The sequence below is a fragment of the Schistocerca cancellata genome, chromosome 2 (genome assembly GCF_023864275.1).
Source record: "Schistocerca cancellata isolate TAMUIC-IGC-003103 chromosome 2, iqSchCanc2.1, whole genome shotgun sequence".
Classification (NCBI taxonomy): Eukaryota; Metazoa; Arthropoda; class Insecta; order Orthoptera; family Acrididae; genus Schistocerca; species Schistocerca cancellata.
The window spans coordinates 136,465,382-136,482,372 of record NC_064627.1 but is presented as its reverse complement, the minus strand read 5'-3'; the positions used below and the strand labels follow the sequence as shown (position 1 = coordinate 136,482,372).

General features: G+C 42.3%; 1 protein-coding gene across 1 annotated transcript in view; it reads right to left on the bottom strand.

Annotated features, from left to right (window-relative positions):
* LOC126161413 (protein quick-to-court) overlaps positions 1-16,991 on the bottom strand; it is a 765,830-nt gene that overhangs the window by 716,945 nt on the left and 31,894 nt on the right. The window lies entirely within an intron of this gene.

Sequence of the window (16,991 nt, the reverse complement as noted above, 5' to 3'; positions counted from 1 at the left end):
GTAACGCTATCACGGTTACCAAATAACCCTGTGACGAAACGCGCCGCTCTTCTTTGGATCTTCTCTATCTCTTCCGTCAACCCGATCTGGTACGGATCCCACACTGATGAGCAATACTCAAGTATAGGTCGAACGAGTGTTTTGTAAGCCACCTCCTTTGTTGATGGACTACATTTTCTAAGGACTCTCCCAATGAATCTCAACCTGGAACCCGCCTTACCAACAATCAGCCACAATGCTGGTCTGATATTCCGTATGCTCTTACTTTGTTTATCAGGCGACAGTGCGGAACTGTATCGAACGCCTTCCGGAAGTCAAGGAAAATGGCATCTACCTGGGAGCCTGTATCTAATATTTTCTGGGTCTCATGAAAAAATAAAGCGAGTTGGGTCTCACACGATCGCTGTTTCCGGAATCCATGTTGATTCCTACAGAGTAGATTCTGGGTTTCCAAAAACGACATGATTCTCGAGCAAAAAATATGTTCTAAAATTCTACAACAGATCGATGTCAGAGATATAGGTCTATAGTTTTGCGCATCTGATCGACGACCCTTCTTGAAGACTGGGACTACCTGTGCTCTTTTCCAATCATTTGGGACCTTCCGCTCCTCTAGAGACTTGCGGTACACAGCTGTTAGAAGGGGGGCAAGTTCTTTCGCGTACTCTTTGTAGAATCGAATTGGTATCCCGTCAGGTCCAGTGGACTTTCCTCTGTTGAGTGATTCCAGTTGCTTTTCTATTCCTTGGACACTTATTTCGATGTCAGCCATTTTTTCGTTTGTGCGAGGATTTAGAGAAGGAACTGCAGTGCGGTCTTCGTCTGTGAAACAGCTTTGGAAAAAGGTGTTTAATATTTCAGCTTCACGCGTGTCATCCTCTGTTTTTTGAATCCATGTTATGCGTTCGAATTATGTATTGCAATACACGTCTGTTTTATCAACAAACCACACCACTTTCACTGTGTTCACTGCAACATCTCTCTTGCAACTAACGACGGACTCGAAGCGTTGTAAGTAGGCTGTTTAGGTTCTTATATTGGTAACGCCGCCGCCACGTAGCGCTCTCTGTATGAAAATCACTGGCTGTGCTGTGTGCAGTCTGTGGCTAGTTTGCATTGTTGTCTGCCATTGTAGTGTTGGGCAGCGGCAGCTGGATGTGAACAGCGCGTAGCGTTGCGCAGTTGGAGGTGAGCCGCCAGCAGCGGTGGATGTGGGGAGAGAAATGGCGGAGATTTGAAATTTGTAATACTGGATGGCATGATCTGCTATATATATTATGATTATTGAGGTAAATACATTGTTTGTTCTCTATTAAAATCTTTCATTTGCTAACTATGCCTATCAGTAGTTAGTGCCTTCAGTAGTTTGAATCTTTTATTTAGCTGGCAGTAGTGGCGCTCGCTGTATTGCAGTAGTTCGAGTAACGAAGATTTTTGGTGAGGTAAGTGATTTGTGAAAGGTACAGGTTAATGTTAGTCAGGGCCATTCCTTTGTAGGGATTTCTGAAAGTCAGATTGTGTTGCGCTAAAAATATTGTGTGTCAGTTTAAGCACAGTCTTGTATAATTGTTCAAGCTTATGTTCCACTGAGTCTAACTTTTGAAGCTTTTGTTCCATTGTGTCTAACTTTTGAAGATTTTGTTCCATTGTGTCTAACTGTTGCTGTGTTTGTCTCTGATTTTGTTCCATTTGTTGCATTAGCTGTAATAACAATGCATTAGTGTCTGGAATCTGTTCCTCTACGCTTTTCGGCAGTGCATTTGCACCGGCAACATTCACATTTTGACAAGCAGAAAATGTGTCTTGACTTATTTGAGAAAACGGTGAGGACGCAAAACCTGAATCTACAGTATTTGCAAAATTGTGTCCTGTCATTTCGGATTCCTGAGGCAAGCTGTTGCCAAGCGATCGATCGATAATGCTTCCCTGTTCACTAATTGTTTCACTGCCTACGCCATTGTTTGCCGCCCGCTCCATTTCCCTATGCACAATTACCAAATTACTACTTCGAATGTCTGTTAATTCACTACACAGTGGTGTTGATAGGCTACGCTCGTTGTCACTATTATTTCTCAGTTTACTTTGGAGCCTAGTGTTACGTTTTTCACACGCCATTATTGTCACAATATTTCACACGACAACACAGAAAAACACAATTTGAAGAGCAAAAATAGGGAACACATTAACATAGCACTGAAAATAATATCTAGTTAATTGCAAGCGCAGCTGCGAAATACTTGGTGCAAATCTACATGCATGCCACAACTGTTTTACTGTACAACAATGAAAGACTGCAACTACAAAGGAGATTCTCTCTACAATTATGCACTAGCAATAAATAAAATCTACACTAATTACACAAACTACAAGAAAAAATCAGAAGATTCCAGTGAGGTATCCTTGGCTAAGGGTCGCCATATGAAACGTCCCCTTTGAACAATTATACAAGACTGTGCTTAAACTGACACACAATATTTTTAGCGCAACACAATCTGACTTTCAGAAATCCCTACAAAGGAATGGCCCTGACTAACATTAACCTGTACCTTTCACAAATCACTTACCTCACCAAAAATCTTCGTTACTCGAACTACTGCAATACAGCGAGTGCCACTACTGCCAGCTAAGTAAAAGATTCAAACTACTGAAGGCACTAACTACTGATAGGCATAGTTAGCAAATGAAAGATTTTAATAGAGAACAAACAATGTATTTACCTCAATAATCATAATATATATAGCAGATCATGCCATCCAGTATTACAAATTTCAAATCTCCGCCATTTCTCTCCCCACATCCACCACTGCTGGCGGCTCACCTCCAACTGCGCAACGCTACGCGCTGTTCACATCCAGCTGCCGCTGCCCAACACTACAATGGCAGACAACAATGCAAACTAGCCACAGACTGCACACAGCACAGCTAGTGATTTTCATACAGAGAGCGCTACGTGGCGGCGGCGTTACCAATATAAGAACCTGAACAGCTTACTTACAGCGTTCGTTGACTTCTGTACCGCAGTAAACAAACACTGTTGCATCTGTCACACTTGCAGTGCACGATACCGTTCTGAAGATCTTGGTTTATGTTACTGTGGACGTGGACGCAGGCACAGGGTTGCACGTCTACCTCTGTGCATCCAGGCTGTACGCGACATGCTACAAAATGGAGGTGTATGAAGACTTTAGTGTCCGACTGTACATTATGACGAAGTTTGCCTCAAAAGAGACATCAAGGGCTCTGTGTGCTAATCTATTTGACAGCTAAAAACATGCAACGTCTGTTTTGAGTTTGGTTGCAGCCTGTATTACGGAAATATTGTCTTAAGATGTCTAGATCAAAATATAGGATTTCTTCAGTTGTTTCAAAGGTTTTGTGTTGGGTCGATATCGCCTAATCATCCGCATAGGCAAACTTTCTGAACTGTGTTGTACGAATACCAGATACGAGGGAAAATCAGAAAGTGTTTGCCCCTATTTTTTCAGCCAAATTACGGCTGTGAATGCGAATTCAGCATATCCATGACCAGCGTTTGACCTTTCTCGGTTCGTGCTGGCCTTACCTGCTGGTAGTTACCCTGCTTCAGTAAATGCTGGTAATGATAAAACTTGTCCTGCGCAGCTCCGTCCTGGTCGGCGGAACCCAGCCTGCTCAATAGGATGGTTTTGAAAGATCACTGAACTAATCCGATTGTATAGAATTCTTATAAGGAACTTATAAATAGCGCTCATTAGAGTGTTAGGCGATAGTTCTTTGGCTGGTGGCTGGTCTGATGCGTTGTCGAGTATGTAACGAATAAAAAGTTTGTGAACAGATTCCAGGAGGGAGGATGTGCACCATCCCCACCCCCTCTTCCCGTTTTGCTCCCCATTGCGGACGCCTATGCTCGCAGATATGAAATTCAACTTCTGTGTCCGAAGAGGATCATCTGGACTGAACTGTTAGTGATAAGACGTTTGATTCAGCAGCTGCAGGTGTTGGTCACAATGTCTTTCCCGCAGTACACTGGATGTTTACAATTAAAGTGCAGCTGATCACCGAAGTCCAACGTGGGCTGTAATTATCATATGGCAACGGAATTTGATAAATATGCTAATGCATTAATGCGGGACCGATTTACGATGGAAAATAATAGTTCCAATTTTGGCAACCAGGCTCAAATTTGGCGCTGTGCAGCATCTCGTCGGCGTCTCTGGTGCTCATAGAGAACAAATTGTGTGAGCGGCAGTTAATAATAAAATCAACATTAAGCCTTTGTCACTTGTTGGACTTTTTCTGCCCACGTCGCGTTCCTTATTATGGTGTACCAATGTATGCAAAACTCTAATTTGGGTGCGAGGAATTGATATTGTGGTCAACGGCTTATACCGATTGCGAGAATCGGACGTTCCGTGCTACGAACGCATCTCTGTGTCTGCCCGAAGTAAAGATTTATTTTATGGACTCTATGTGAAGAAAATGGAGAGATCGGACGTGTGAGGTGAGGAGACAGAGTGTATTGTTGTGAGACGCCATTACGGTATATAGTAAATGTTCAAATAATTTTTTTCACAAAATAAAATCCAATAACTAACATCAAGTATTCAAGGTGTGTATATCTCCATACCGAAATTAGTTTAATATCACGGTACAGCTACTACGAGACGTAGATCGCTCGGAGATGAAGTTTGAAACCATAGTACGAACCTACATTTTGCACTGTCAGAATTCGTCGAGAGATTATTTCCGTATTAATAAACTTTAACTTGCTAAATTGTTGGACCTATCATCCAGACTCATCAAGCAACATGGCACACGGTTGTACCGAACGATCTGCGTAGCGAGTAAATGTTTTAGAGATTTCAGGTGGAGCAGATAACGACGAGGAATTTCCGCGAGATTGCCGCTGCAGAATACATCTCTTGCTCTCCAGTGGTATTTAAAACGGAAATATTTATATTTTCCAGGTTTTCAGGAGAATAAAGATAAAAGGAAATAACGAATTAAGCTAAACCAACTAAAACCAATAACTAAACCAATAATTAAAATAAAAGCACATATAAAGAATATTTATTTATAATAATAAGTAAATGAAGAATATTTTTAATTATCTAACCAATAATAATAAATTAAGTAATCGATTACATATGGAAACATTTCTTCACGTCTTTCTTGCATTCACAGTGTCAGATTCGCACATCGTGGACGAATTGGGAACTACTTTTTGTCCAGTGTAAATCAGTTACGCATTAACAAATTAGAATATCTACCAAGTTTCGCCGCCGTACGATAATTACAGCATGCACTGGACATCTGTGAGTAGCTTGACCTTATTCATAACCACCCGGTGTCACAGCCGTGGAGCACAGCTTGGCGTAAGATCTTCGAATCCTAGTGTTCAACTGTGATGTATCTTTCTTATGCCGATACGGAAGAATTGTCGGAGGAGCTATTAATCTAACCGAATTTCAGTCTTGAGAGTAATTTCAAGTGCTTTAATTGCGATGTGGTATGTTGCTGTAGCCGCTGATAACTCCCTCACGTGTAGTGTCGTATTAAGTCAAAAGAAAGGAATTTGAAGTGAATTCTTGTTGTTAATCAAGCTTATGATAGCAGATTACATTAGTGAGTGTAAGATACAATATCTTATGACAGTTTTTAATACTATAATTTTTGCAACTATGTTATCTCAAAATAACATTTTTGATTTTTCGTCCTTCTTCCATTCACCCTGTTTATACTAAAAATGTGTAGTGCTTAATTAACTCTCTTATTAACTTATGAGTAAATAAGTAAATTTCACCTTGCTGTAGTGGTGGGGTATTTTCTTAAGTGCTTTCTCATGTTTGAAATATTTTCTGAATGCTTAAAATTTTTGAAACAGATTTTACGCCTCACTTCAGTACGGCCAAGTTTGTCAAAATAGTGCCAAATTTCACTTTTGGCAGTGCCTTTCTGTCTACTGATTCAGCAGTCTTTGCGATTAAACGGTGTTCAACACGATACAAAAACAGACAAGTAAGTCGAATGCTTTAAAACAAGCGTTTTCCAAGTGAACGAAGCGTTTCCCTGGTTGCCGAGGCGTCGCAAATGTTTTCGTACACCTGACGCTTGTCGTTTCGCACGCACACTACTCATTCAATTGTTGGCCTTTCGCTTCTCTTGCTTTTAGTTGTTGAAAGTGTTGGAACTGAGTCATACAGCGAAAGTTTTGGGTAAATAATAATAAATTATTACTAGTGTCATTCGATACGGTACTTGCAGTAAAGTGCTGATGTGAGTGAAAATATCGATAGAAAACTGTCGAATTAAGGGTAAGAAGGTATCGGTGTCGGATTGAAAGTACTCGATACCAAAAAGTATCGATACTTTTTTGTGTTCCTACTCGAGACAGGCGAGTCTCAGTACAAGAATAACACACCAGGGGCGCTGCAGTACGCTGGCGTGTAAAACGAACTTCATGTAGGAATTGGTGGCGGAGCGCGAGTTATTCATGTGACGGCCGCTCCACAGTAGTGTTACGCAACGGCTGCCATGTTTACTCGCGCTGTCACACGCCATGCAGCATGACGTCACTCCTGTCTCGTCGCACCCGACGCAAATCCTTATCCCGAGTGACGAGATTCGGTGTCACCCGGATTTCAATTTCCTCCTTAATTAAGCTCCCCCAGAAACCAATCGTATCGGAACCAATAAAGGGGGAGGAGCGAATTTGTGGACGCACCCTGCGGGTTTGACGCTATTAGGAAGCCGAGAATATTCTATTGCAACGACGTGCCGCGAAAACGTTTCGCGCGCAAATCAGCACTGAGTGCTTGAATATCTCTTATAAATTTCACCGAACGCGCATGGTTCTTTAAGCATTCGAAGTAGGCTTTCGCGGGATACTTGGCGTCTCTATTATAAAGTCTGCCAGTTCAGGGTTTTCATTTCAGTGACGCTCTCCTGTGAGTCAAACAAACCTGTGATTCGTGCTGCTTTTCTTTGTACGTGTTCAATGTTCCCTGTTAGTCTTAATGAATTTTGTATTAAAAAACGCTAACGGGGCAGTGCGTGTACGCATGTGTGTCGCGTTATAGCGCCGACAGTTCGTGGAATTCAAAACTTAAGCCGAATCGTGCATGATGTAAGCTCATATCTGCGTGAATCCGCCGCGTCATGTGGACGGAACAAATTATGTAACAGCTACGCTCACGAATGGATGACCAGTGGACTTGAATGGTTGAATGTGGTAGTGACTCAAATTAATGAGTGAAAACAGCGTGCGAACAGTGCGGCCCTCAAAAGCATCGACCGGAGATTACAACGAAAATTTGCTCAGAACTGTGTTACCTTAATTTGTTTGTAGCATCCACTCAGTCCCTTCGTATTGAACCATATACCGAATAAACATTTCAGCATAGTTGCAGCCACCGTATCACAGAAGAGATAGCAGTCTCTTCATTCTAAGAGAGCTGCATGGTCACCGATGGTATCTGTTCTTTCGGACATGTCCGAAAGAACAGAAACCATTTTCATATAGTTAACTCTTACGGGACTCGGTAAGATTGTCTGCCGCGAGTAATGAGTATAATGGGCAGTGGCACTACGAATGTAGTGTATGGACATTAAGTCTTCATATATCTTATCTTCATGGTCCTTAGCGAAATGTACCGTGGCAACAGCAGGATCGTTCTGCAGTCGGCCACAAATGCCGGCTCTCTAAATTTGCGCATCGTCGTCCCTCCAGCGATTCGCACTTTAGTTCACGAAGCATCTCCGAAATACTTGCGTGCTGACCGAACCTACCGGTAACAAATCTAGCGGACCGCCTCTGAGTTGCTGCGACGTCTTTCTTTAATCCGACCTGGTGGGGATCTCCAACACTCGAACAGTACACAAGGATTGGTCGCACTAGCGTTGTATACGCCGTCTCCTTTATGAATGAGCTACACTTTCCCAAAATCCTCCCAATCAAACTAAGTCGACTATTCCCCTTCCGTATTACAAATCTGAGGTGCTCATTCCATTTTTTATCGTTTTGCAACGTTACGCCAAGATACTCAGTCGAAGTGACTGCCTCAAAGTGCGCCCTACTAATGTTATATTCGAACGTTACAGGACTGTTTTTCCTACTCATTAATTTTTACATAATTTTTTCTACATTTAGAGCAAGCTGTTATTCATCGCACCAAATAGAAATTTTGTCAGCGTAACCTTGTACATTCCTACAGTCACTGAACGACGACACTTTCCCGTGCACCGCAGTTTCATCAGCAAACAGCCGTAAATTGCTGCTCTCCCCCCCCCCCCCCCTGTCCATCAAGTAATTTATGTATACAGACAATAAAAGCGGTTCAGTCACGCTCCCCTGGGACACCCCTGACGGTATCCTTGTTTCTGATGGATACTTGCCGTCGAGAAGAAAGTACTGGATTCTATTATTTTAAAAAGTATTCGAGCCAATATCATATCTAGGAATCTCAACTGTATGCTCGGATCTACGTCAACAGTCAACAGACTGCAGTGGAGCATCGTGTCAAATGCTTTTCGGAAATCTGGCAATACGGAATTTCCTTGTTTCCCTCCAACTATAGTTCGTAGAATATCATGTGAGAAAAGGGCAAGTTGAGTTTCGCACGAGCGATGCTTTCTAAATCCATGCTGATTTGTGGACAGAAGCGTTTCTGCCTCGAGGAAGGTATCGTTAACAACGTTTTCGAAAATTCGGCGGTCGAGACAAAGATCGTACAACACAGCGAGCGAAGGACGTCACGTGACCCGAACGCCAGCCAAATGCCGAACGCCATTGTAGCTTCTGAATTTTATGCCATTCGTGTGTATCAGTGGCTTCCGCCATTTCGATTGTCTTCTAGCGACGTGCTGCGGTTGTGTGCCGCGACTTTTTCAGAGGGTACCAGGACTGCATACATGTAACATTACCTGCAAACGAACAAAAAATTAATGATATAACTTAATTTCTTCTATACACAATTTTTTCATTCGTCAGATGTACCACTTACATGAAAAGGCGCCGGTGACTGGTATGGTATGGACACCAAGCTCAACAAAAAAAAAAAAAAATAAATAAATAAAAAATTAAATGTGATGAGCAAGAAGGGTTGTACCTATGTGTCCCCTGCGTCACTAACTTGAAAAGTGTACGCCAAGGCGAATGATAGCTGTGATCAAGGTTCGTAGAGTAGTCCTCTGCTATTAGACGGAGGATACCTTTTTCCGCCATACGTTTATTCGCACCTACTATCCGAGAAAGCAACCAGTTTGTTTAAGCCACGTAATAAAACACGCGCTAATACTTGTACCATCATCGTGGATGCTTCGTGTGATCGGGTTAATGCAGCCAGTGCATGATGTAACAGAAGTTTATGTGACAAGGTTATACCTGCCGTAGACAGCAGAACCAGTTCTGCAACAGCATAAATAAGTTATACCGAGTAGCAGTCAGTTGCTCGCAGCTTGCCGTAATTGCTAACTTAAAGTAGTAAATATCCTGTTATAAAGTGTCAGGTTCTTGCGACACTCAGTTTTAAATCGCTGTGTAACTTCATTTCACTTGTTTACTTATTTCTTAGGACAGGACTCCTGAAATGAAAACTCCTGTAAAAGTGTAACTCACTGTAATGAAGAGATGAAAATAAATCAATAAGGAATGTCAATGTTCAGCCCGTGACCTTACCAGTATACACTTTCTCCTTTGTACCACCTGCTTCTTTAAGCTTTCTAGGATACTACAACGTAAGAAATATTCCATATGACATTTACTTGTTTCACTTTCGCCGCTACTCCGGGCCTCACACGGATTGTAAGTTGTAACATGTATTCAAGCAAACGCATTCTGTCGACAGGTTTAGAAATTTGATGCATTTCGCATACTTTAAAAAAGGCAATTTTACGACAGTAATCTGCATCCTTTCATGAGGTTAGATTTACGCACATAGAGACTAAGTAAAATTTATCCTGGAAGACGACTCACAGAGACAGAAAGAATTTGCGGTGTTTGCCAGGAAGAGTGATAGGAGCACTCCTTTTATCGTACATGAATGAGTTCGTGAGTGGTGTTGGTTTAAATGTTAGATTTTACGAATACAAGGCATTATTTATTAGCAAGTGTTATCTGATAAAAACTGCAAAACATTTAATGCGTTTTCACTAAGTATCAGTCTAGTACGAAGATTGTTATAATTAACCCTATTAGAAAGTCAGAAAAAGAAGAAAATGTCTCTAATGCTTTCAAGTAAATGTGAAGTACCTCTCTGCAAATGAGATTTTCCTTAGTCCTGATACAAAAGGGAAACAGTACATTCAGTCCTGTGCAACATACATATCAATAACAATGTCGTAAGTAACACATGGACAGCAACTAGTGAGGAGGCCAGAATATTCTAAAATTTTGGATGTACAGACTGATGAAAATTTGGACTGGTAGAAACTTAGTATTGCAATTATCAAACGACCAAGTTGATCTCTTTGCTCTCGGGAACATCTTCACATGTTCTTCACATTGCCATTCATTAATTTCTTTGCATATGGCGTAATAATTCAGGGTAGTTTATCATTTTGAAAGAAGCTATTAACGGAATAAAATCGAAAAGTGAGAATAATGTATTATCCTACGTATTGGGCATGCTGATCACATGTTCACAATTAAAACTGTCTTCAGCCTTTGATAGCAAAAGCTACAACAGTCGAAGAAATTAGTTAACTTGATTACTTACCACCGAGACGGGCGGTGACTCAGATAGAAGTTTAACATCCAACCCTAAAATGTCTGTTCACTTGCCTGGTAACAAATTAAAATTTTAATCTAACCCGAAATCGGTACTTCTAGTCAATTCTTCCTCTTTCTCAGATGGATTTATATTTCAAAACTTGTAGCATGTGTAATATACAAGGCAAAGATATTTACTGTTGCTGTTAAATTCAAGCGTATTCCAGTAGAAACATCTGATATGAGAGCCTAATATGTTCGTTTTTACACATAAGCAGTTCATGTTGCTGTTGTTAGTCTGCTACCGGCTTGATGCAGCCTTCCACGCTATTCTATTTCAAATAAGTCTTTTCTTCCAATTATGTAGACTTTCACGGCCAGAGCCAGTCAAAATAAATGTTTTCTGGGCATGGTATTGCTTCATACTGTAAATACTGTTAGTGAAACCAACGATTCGGCGACTGTTAGCGTAGCCTTCTTATGAGTCTTTTCATATCTGCAAAATTACTGAATCATACATCCATTTGAACCTACCAACTCTATTCAAGCCTTCGTGTCCCTCTCCAGTTTGCATTCCCTGCAGATTAATTGTTCTGTGAAGCCTACAAATGTTTGAAACTTCCTGGCAGATTAAAACTGTGTGCCCGACCGAGACTCGAACTCGGGACCTTTGCCTTTCTGGCTACAACTGTTTCCTATAAATCGATTCTGTGCGTAGGCAGCGAATAACCTTTGTGAGAGAAACCATCTGAATGATACATGGAGCGTGGAATTAAGGTAATTGCCAGTGAACAGCTGGAAAACAGTAAGAATTTTTATAAAGTTTATGAGTGTCTAACTACATAAAGTGAACTCTGAATTCAAAGAAATTTTAGGCCAATGAAGCTATTTTAAGGATAAAGATTTTGGCATAAGATTAATCAGAATAGCTTTGATATAAACTTTATTATATAAACATTTACGTCGGTCAGTAATTTAAAATTTTTCCTGCCAGTCTATGTTTGAAGTCAACTTATTAACTACCTTTCTCATATGCTCCAAACTTTGTGCACACATTTATGCCACACCGTCAGGCGGCTTGCGGAGTATGGATGTAGATGTAGATGTAGATGTTATCTAAAAAGTGTACTACAATCAAATGATTTCAATCAATAGTTTTATACTATAAATACATAAATTAGACAATCAAAATTAGGTAATTTTGTATAATTAGTAAGGGTATATTTTTCCTCCTGGTGGTAGTAAGCTGGTGTCTGCAGTCTACTTTTCTCCAAATGGTAGCCTGTATTAACACAAAAATTTCAGACCTCTAGCTCAAATAGTTTTTTCGCGTAAAATAAACATGTCAGAAAATTTGATTCTTGGGAGACTCAGTTTAAAGGTACATTTCATCTGTTACTCACCTCTGTCGTTCTTAAAACCCTCCAGTTGCATAATATTCTTGGTTTGTGTGTTCCGCATCTTCTCTCTTCCTTTTCTTGCTCCTCTGTAATTGCCTCAAGAACCCATTTTTCGCTTTTTTCCATCAATTACCATCAGTGCTTGTCTCATATTGAAACCAGGAGTTAGTTCCAACAACTCTAAAGCATCGCGTCTGCTAACTGTCCCATCATTAAAGGAAATGACTGCATCTAATACACCTAATCTCACGGTACTGAAACCAACAAACACAGTTTTAGGCAGGCGTTCCCATATCACACGGTTGAAACATTCATTAACATGTTGTGTCTTTCCTTGTAAGCACTGTGACAATAGTTTAGTGTCACTTAGGTCCCTGTATATGAGTTTAATTACTTCCAATACCTCAAATGGCAGGAGTGATGGTGTGCATTAGTCTCACCATTTGCTATTGCTTTTTTTGTATCCACACCGTGTGTCTGCACCACTGTCACACAGAGTATGCTGTGAATGGTCATTCGTAGAAGCTTTATGGAAAAAGGTAAAAGGTAGCACATACTGCTTTCTTCATGGCCTCAGTATTGTCTCGATTCCTTCTTATGGCTAAACCATAATACAGCTGCAGTTTGTCCACTTCTTCCTTAGTAAGACGATCCCGACAACCAATTGGTTTGCCATCACTGAGCTTTTTTCCCCTTCATATCTTTTATTAGCATCGGAAAGCATGTGTTCTAACAGGGCTACCAACTCAAAAAACGATTACGCAGTGTATTTTTTCCAAGGTGCAAAATAATAATGACGCCATTTGACGTCCGACAGCAGCGGAAACACGGTTGTTGCTGCATACCGACATATATTTAAATTTGTTTTTAAAGATGTTCTCGATGTCCGAAACGATTCATTTAACTACCATTTTGTTCACAAAACTCTAAATATTGATTTAAGACTGAAAAAAACAGAATTTTTGAAGCAGATTCACTAGCAAGTGAACTTAACAATTTTGGGCTTGGAGACTGTTCCATTCGAAGCGGAAGCTACCCGTTTAATAGGAGGTCCTTTTGGCTTGGTGTATGGTATTGTAAAAACGAATGGTAAAAAAAAATCTCAGTGCCGAATACGTTAAGTATAGCAAGAAACTGTTGCGACTGTGTTCGTAATATGTACGATCTTTCAAATCAACATGTACACTTAGCAGGGTTGTACATCCTCAATTAATAAAAATAATTAATAATTAATAATAATAATCCTTGATACTTTTTTCTGCATTAAAAAATGGTTCAAATGGCTCTGAGCACTATGGGACTTAACATCTGAGGTCATTAGTCCCCTAGAACTTAGAACTACTTAAACCTAACTAACCTAAGGACAACACACACATCCATGCCCGAGGCAGGATTCGAACCTACGACCGTAGCGGTCGCGCGGCTCCAGACTGTAGCGCCTAAAACCGCTCGGCCACTCCGGCCGGCTTTTCAGCATCTAACGATGTATTGCGTATGTACAAAACAGCAAAGATTACAATTCTTGATACACAACGCAATAATACATTCTTCTGAATGCGTCATTGATTAACATCTGATAAGATTGTAGCTGGGACCTCGTAGGGACACTCTGAGATTGAGGTGTATTAATGAAGTAAGCAATTTATTTACTATAATTACTTTTTATTTAGAACACAATTACATGGAACCTGTTGGGCAGAAGTAGCTGGTAGTCATATTTTTCGGAAGATTTCACCTTTTCCAGCAGGTCTTGTTTCTCATTTACGTATTTATGAAACTCGTGCAGATCAGCTTGTTGTTAAACTGGCACTGTAAGTTTGATTCCACAGTCCCTGGCATCAGTCGATTTCTTTAATCAGTCCACTGGGGGACTGGACCGACATCAGCGAAAATACTCTTTCCACAGTGGCGTTTTCGTAAGTTGTGATAAGGTTCCTAGACGCCTCAATAACACTTTAGTCATCGGAGTACATGTCACTATACACTTCACGCACTATATATCAGCAGTAAACACGTCAAACATTACTAACTTGCACTCGTTGTTCGTATCACATTTAGAAAGAATCGTCTAATCAGATCGCGATTCAAATTGAAACTGCCCGATTCTTCCGAATGGCGCCACTTCAATAGTTCCACCCCCGTACTACTAGAGAGGTTTAGTATTTTACTGAATGATGGCGCTGGATCTAGAAGGTCCTTGCATCGTCGATACAGGATACGCAACACGCAATGCCTTCTGTGAGATGACCTTGTCAACATCAACTAGTTGACATAAGTAAAAACTAATTCCGGCTGCATCTACATGTTGTGCTAACAGATGACGATACTTCCGTACTTGACCCTAGCTCGTAACAGTATTTTGCAAAGTCGGGACAAAATGGGGCCATGTTGGAACAAGAGCGTCCATAACGGTGGCGGTTCCGATATATCAGGAAGGATGGAAACCCTAAATAAGATTCATACTAATATTATGAATGCGAAAATAACTGTGTTACGCTTACACGGCTAAACCGCTGAATCGATTTTGATGAAATTTGATTTGGAGATAGCCTGAACGCTGAGGAAAAACATAGGCTACTTTAGAAAGTGTGTACTACAGCACATTTATTGATCTGAAGAATATAACGATGAAACAATAATAATAATTGGTTCGCAGGAGAGCTTCTGTAAAGTTTGGAAGGTAGGAGACGAGGTGCTGGCAGAAGTAAAGCTGTGAGTACCGGGCGTGAGTCGTGCTTCGGTAGCTCATATGGTAGAGCCCTTGCCCGCGAAAGGCAAAGGTCCCGAGTTCGAGTCTCGGTCGGGCACACAGTTTTAATCTGCCAGGAAGTTTCATATCAGCGCACACTCCGCTGCAGAGTGAAAATCTCATTCTGGAAACATCCCCCAGGCTGTGGCTAAGCCATAATCTCCGCAATATCCTTTCTTTCAGGAGTGCTAGTTCTGCAAGGTTCGCAGGAGATCTTCTGTAAAGTTTGGAAGGTAGGAGACGAGGTACTGGCAGAAGTAAAGCTGTGAGTACCGGGCGTGAGTCGTGCTTCGGTAGCTCAGATGGTCAGTCAGTCCGCTGTTAGCAGCGGTGGGGCAAGGTCGTCGTGCCTGTGTCCCCCTGTTAGCGCACCGCGCGCGCGAGTGTTTACTGTTTACCTTCCGCTGCGGCGAGTGTCACGCGTCCGTGTCTCGGTAGTGCCATGGCGCACTCGTATCGCAAGTCCACAATTAAGATCACGTTTCAAGCGGACTACGCAAGACCTCGAGCACTTGACACTGAACGTTTCATCCGGGAAGAACTTAATATTGCACCTCAAGACATCATTGGGATCCACTTTTCTATAACACAAAGTGTCTTCTACATAAAAATTATCAATGAAAAGGCGTGCACTGATGTTGTGTGTCGACACGCTCATGGACTTAAATTCAAGCGTTCTGATGGTCACATAGGAACTGTCACGATCGACCACGCTGGATTAGGCCTTCGCACTCTGAGGGTCTTCGAGCTGCCATTCGAAGTCCCGCCAGATGTTGTGATCACAGCTTTCAAACCGTACGGCAACGTGCTAAGCCACTTGGCTGAAAAATGGCAAACGTTTGAGACGTACCCCGTCTTAAATGGAGTGCGACAAATTAAGATTGAACTGACGAAGCATGTGCCATCCTATTTAGTAATTGGCGGCTGCAGAGCCATTGTCATGTACGACGGACAACCGCGTACTTGCGCCGGCTGTGGCCAGGAAGGACATGTCCGGTCGGCCCGCATTCAACGCCGACTGACTCAGACACCGGTTGGTGAAGTTCCATCCCCGGCGACGCCTACTTCACTCCCCATCACGCATGCAGCGGCTGCAACCGCAACAGCTGTTCCTGCCCAGGATCGTAACACCATATTGCAGTCAGTGGTCGATGACAATGTGGCGGACAGCATATCCCCCTATACGACGTCATCGGCAGACTTGCCTCAAGACGGTGATCAATTGTGCCACCAAGGCGAGCCTAAAGAAAAGATGGAAGTAAAAACTGAAATTGTCCCGACCTCTGCCTTCCTACCAAGGGAGACCGCATCAGATGATTGTCGCCCGCACTCTGACACAGAACAACATGTCCGGAAACAACGGTCCCCTCGAAAACGCAAGAAACGGTGCCATACACCATCCGATGATTGCCTGCTTCGGATGTGTGACCCGGACGAACATCCGGCGTCGGACGACATTCAGGACTCTACCACCACAACTCACCCTTCCCATCACGATGCTACGGCGGATACAATTTCTGAGCCTCAGTCTGACATCACTTCTGCTACTGAACATGCGCGCAAGCGCTCTACTGACAGCACTCATCAACAGTTACCAATTGCTACATCTGATTCTTGGGCGGATGATGTCGAGGATGAGCCACAGCATCAGGAGGATGCCGAAGGCAGAGATGCTCCCTCGGCTGTACCCAGCACCAACCAACAACAGTGACTACGGCTGTATCGTCAGCCTCTGTGGGGCCGCCCCTGCCGCCCACACCTGGCTTCCTACACAACCCAGTTGCCGACCTGGCTGACCAAACGTACCGTCTAGCGACGATTAACATCAACAACATACGTGCCCGACATAAACTAGCGATGCTACAGGATCTACTCAACGCAGCAGACATCGACATTGCGCTCCTTCAAGAGGCGCTTGTCACAGACTTCAAGGGCCCCTATGGCTACAAGACTTGGGTCTCACATGCGTCTGCCAATGGCAGTGGTGAGGCGGTCCTCCTCCGCGAAGGTGTATCCGCAGAAGACGTCGAGTATCTCCCTGACGCCAGAGGCATGGCTCTTACTATCCAACTTATTAACATCTATGCACCGTCAGGATCTGGTCGGCGTCGCGAACGATCCACCTTTTTCGCTCATACAATCACGCCCCTCTTTA